The following is a 4,914-nucleotide window of genomic DNA, read 5'->3' as shown; positions in this document are numbered from 1 at the left end:
ACGGAGCAAACTCTGCTCAAAATCCTATCCTTATTGCTGATAATAGGGATAGATATCTAAGACAGTCTATCATGCCAGTGTTTCATGATCTTAATCCGGGTATTAGGAGACCCGAAATCGAGGCACATCAGTTTGAGCTGAAGTCAGTTAAGTTCTAAATGCTTCAGACAATGGGTCAATTTAGTGGATTGCCTACCGAAGATCCTCACCTTCACTTAAGAGTGTTTATGAGTGATTCTTTCAAGCTAGCCGGAGTATCTGAAGATGCATTACGATTAAATTTATTCCCATATTCACTGAGGGACAAAGCTCGAGCCTGGTTGAAGTCATTACTAGCACATTCTATTACCATATGGCAAGAGTTAGCAAAAAAGATTCCTCATGAAGTATTTTAGGCCTAGAAAAAATGCGAAGGTGAGGAATGGGATCACTACTTTCCAACAAATGCATGACGAATCCTTGTATGAGGCATGGGAAAGGTACAAAGAACTATTACAGAAGTGCCTTCATCATGGAATCTCGTATTGAATCCAACTTGGGACATTCTACAATGGTCTCAATGCTCACATGAGGATGGTAGTAGACGCTTTTGCTAATGATGCTCTCCTTTCTAAGTCTTATAACGAGGCTTATAAAATCAATGAGAGGATTGGCAACAACAAATATCAATGGCCAACCAATCGAGTAGCGTCAGGAAGACGAGTCACTGGAGTACATGAAATGGATGCACTCACTTCACTAGCATATCAGGTATCTTTGATTTCTTTAATGCTTAAAAAATTTACCACTAATGAGTTTAATAATTTTACAGCTCATCCACCGAATCAATTTGAAAATGTGGCATGTGTTTATTGTGGGGAAGGACATTCATTCGAAGAATGTCCATCAAACCCAAAATCATTGTATTACAAGGGTAAATAAAACCAAAATCGAGGAAGAAAAATACTGCAATCCAATTTCTATAACCCATCTTGGCGAAACCATCCTAATTTCTCCTAGAGTAACCAAGAGGCTAGACCCAGTACCACTTATGCCCAACCTTGACTGGCCCAGCCACCTGTTTTTAGCAAACAAGTTCAGAAGAAACCTCAAGTTGAATCTTCCAATGACTTAGAAAACTTGTTGAAGGCTTACATAGCCAAAAATGATGCCTTAATCCAAAGCCAAGTAGCCACATTGAAACACTTGGAGAACCAAATAGGCCAGCTTGCAATTGAACTTAGGAACCGACCACAAGATGCTTTGCCTAATGATACGGAGAATCCAATAAATTCAAGGGAAGAGCATTGTAAAGCATTGACATTGAGGAACAAAAAGACATTAGAGCCTAACACTGTCAAAGTTGAAGAAGAGTCAACTGATGCTCAAGACTTAGTGGAAGTTCAATCAAGTGTTAAAATTCCTGCTTCACCAGAACCAGAATCTACAAAATCTGATAAGGTAACTTCTGAACCAGTCAAATCTGACAAACTAACAACTTCATTAGGTGCACAATTGCCACTGAAGATGAATTAATCAATTCCAGTAAAGAATCTTCCACCACCCTACCCTCAAAGACTTTAGAAACAAAAGCAGGAAGTCCAGTTCAAGAAATTTCTAGACATACTCAAGAAACTTCATATTAACTTTCTGTTGGTAGAAGCACTTTAGTAGATGCCAAACTACGTAAAATTTATGAAGGATATCCTGTCTAAGAGACGAAGACTAGGAGAATTTAAGACGGTTGCCTTGACGAAGGAATGCAGTGCATATCTTCAAGAAAAACTACCCCAAAGTTGAAGGATCCTGGATGTTTTACCATATCTTGCAACATTCGAGCAATGTATTGTGGTAAAACACTATGTGATTTGGGTGCAAGCATCAACTTGATACCCATGTCTATATTTAGGAAGTTTGGGATAGGTGAAGTTAAACGTACTACGGTTACACTTCAATTAGCAGATCGATCTTTAGCACATCTAGAAGGAAAAATCGAGGATGTATTAATTTATTTGTCTTGTTGACTTTGTTATTCTAGACTTTGAAGTAGATAAAGGGGTGCCAATCATCCTAGAAAAGCCTTTCCCAGCAACTAGAAGGACCTTTATTGATGTTCATAAGGGCGAGCTTACAATGCATGTTTAGGACGATCAGGTAACGTTTAATGTTTTTAAGTTTGCAATTTCTTGACACAGTTGATGATTGTTCTGCAATACCCGAGTTAGAGGAATTAGTCATGGAAAAGGAACTCAACTTTGTTGAGGACCCATTGGAGAAAATTTTGAAGTTAGACTCTCTAAGTGATCAAGAGGGGGAGGAATACTTAGCTTTGCTAGAAGCTAATCAAAATGGATTTATTCTGCAATCCTGCTTTGAGTCTTCGGAATTAGAAAGTAAGGATTATACCCAGCCAAAAGCGTTAATTGAGGAGCCACTTAAATTAGAACTCAAGGTATTTGCCTCACATTTAAAATGTGTTTATTTAGGTAATGCTTCTACTTTCCCTGTGATTGTTTCAGCAGAATTGACCAAAAAGCAAGAAGAGAAACTCATCCTAGTGTTGAAACAATTCAAGAAGGCGATCGGATGGACCATAGTTGATATTCGTGGCATTAGTTCGTCTGTATACATGCACAAGATCATCATGGAAGATGGAGAGAAAGGGCTGATTGATGGAAAACGAAGACTAAACCCTATCATGAAGGACATGGTAAAGAAAGAAATCATTAAGTGGTTAGATGCAGGTATAATCTACCCCATCTTTGATAGTTTGTGGGTAAGAATGGTTCAGTGCGTGCCAAAAGAAAGGAGGTATTACAGTTGTTGAAAACGAGAATAACGAGTCAATACCAACTAGAACAATTGCGAGATGAAGAATTTGCATCGATTACTGGAAGCTTAACAAGGCGACTAGGAAAGACCACTTTCCTTTACTATTCTTGGATCAAATGCTGGATGGACTCGCGGGTCTAGAATATTGTTCTTTTCTTGATGGGTACTCAGGGTATAATCATATTACAATAGCACCAGAGGATCAACACAAAACAACATTCACATGCCTATACGGTACATTTTCATTTGGAGACATGCCATTTGGTTTATGTAATGCACCTGCTACAGTTCAAAGATGTATGATTTCAATTTTTATTGACATGGTTGAGAAGTACTTAATTGGGAAAAGTGTCATTTCATGGTACGAGAAGATATTGTTCTAGGGCATCGAATAACAAGACATATTATTGAGGTAGATAAAGAAAAGGTAGATGTTATTGAGAAACTCTCACCTCCAACATTTGTAAAGGGTGTTAGGAGCTTTTTGGGCCACACCGATTCCTATCGGAGATTTATCAAGGACTTCTCTAAAATTGTTAAACTTTTATGCAATTTATTGGAGAAGGAAATGATGTTCAAATTTGATGAGGAGTGCTTAAGAGCTTTCAATGATTTGAAGAGTCGATTAGTTTCGACACCAATCATCGTCACACCAAATTGGGATTTTCCATTTGAACTGATGTCTGACACAAGTGACTTTGCAATAGGAGCTATGATGGGCCAATGAAGGAACAAAGTTTTTCATCCCATCTATTATGCAAGTCGGAGTCTGATTGGAGCTCACTTGGATTATACGGTAATAGAGAAAGAGTTACTTGCTATTGTGTTTGCTTTTGACAAGTTTCGATCTTATCTTGTAGGTACCAAAGGGACTGTCTATACGGATCATTCAAAAATATAGTATTTACTTGCCAAAAAGGATGTCAACCGAGATTAATCTGATGGGTACTTCTACTCCAAAAATTCGATCTAGAAATTCAAGATCGAAAAGGGATAGAAAATCAAGTAGCAGACCACTTATCAAGATTGGAGCCGTAAGAAGAAAATTCTCCACTTATACCTATTCAAGAGACATTTTCAGACGAGCACATACTTAAGGTAAATTATGTCCATAATATCCCTTGGTTTGCTAATTTTGCTAACTATTTAGCTTGTGGTTTGATGCCGATTGATAAAACATATCAACAAAAGAAAAAGTTTCTTCACGATGAGAAGTACTATTTCTGGGAAGAACCATACTTGTTGAAAAAGTTTACAGATCAAATGATCAGGAGATGTGTGGCAAAAGATAAAGTACATAAGATTTTATATCATTTCCACACAGCTCCAAGTGGGGAACACTACGGCTAAGGTATTGCAAGCTGAATTAATTTGGCAAACACTATTCAAAGTTGCTTATGCTTATGTAAAGAGTTGTGATCGATGCCAAAGGGTTGGAAATATCACCAACAGAAATAAGATGCCCCAGACAAACATCATTGAGGTAGAGTTATTCGATGTTTGGGGTATTGACTACCTTGGTCCTTTCCTTCCGTCTTTCGGTCAGAAGTACATATTGGTAGCAATAGACTACGTACCTAAGTTGGTTTAGGCCGAGACATATCCGATGAATGATGCCAAGGTTGTGATGAAGTTCTTGCAGAAACATGTGTTCACAAATGGTTGAAATGGTTACTCGACAAACATGGACTAAAGTACAAGGTTGCCACAACTTACCATCCGCAGACAAATGGTCAAGCTGAACTGGCGAACAAAGAGATAAAAGGCATACTCGAGAAGGTATTTTATCTGAACCATAGAGATTGGTCCAAAAGACTGGACGATACTTTATAGGCCTACAGGACAACATACAAAACACCTTTAGGGATGTCACCCTATAGGTTGGTTTTTGGAAAAGTTTGCCATATACCCTTAGAGCTAGAACACAAAGCTTATTAGGCTCTCCAACAACTTAACTTGGATCTTAAGCTTGCTAAAGAGAAATGGATGCTTCAACTCAATGAGTTAGAAGAGTTCCAAATGTTCTCATACGAGAATGCCAAACTATTTAAAGAAATATTTAAAAGATGTCATGACAAGCACATTCGAGTTCGATAATTTGAA

General features: G+C 37.9%; 1 non-coding gene across 1 annotated transcript; it reads right to left on the bottom strand.

Annotated features, from left to right (window-relative positions):
• Positions 1 to 411: 411 nt before the first annotated feature.
• LOC128040758 (small nucleolar RNA R71) lies at positions 412 to 518 on the bottom strand. The gene has a single exon (XR_008195564.1). It is a non-coding gene; the product is annotated as a small nucleolar RNA R71 (small nucleolar RNA).
• Positions 519 to 4,914: the final 4,396 nt, after the last annotated feature.

The sequence above is a fragment of the Gossypium raimondii genome, chromosome 4 (genome assembly GCF_025698545.1).
Source record: "Gossypium raimondii isolate GPD5lz chromosome 4, ASM2569854v1, whole genome shotgun sequence".
Classification (NCBI taxonomy): domain Eukaryota; kingdom Viridiplantae; phylum Streptophyta; class Magnoliopsida; order Malvales; family Malvaceae; genus Gossypium; species Gossypium raimondii.
Note: the sequence above shows the minus strand (reverse complement) of the source record. Positions and strands in the feature narration are given on the sequence as shown.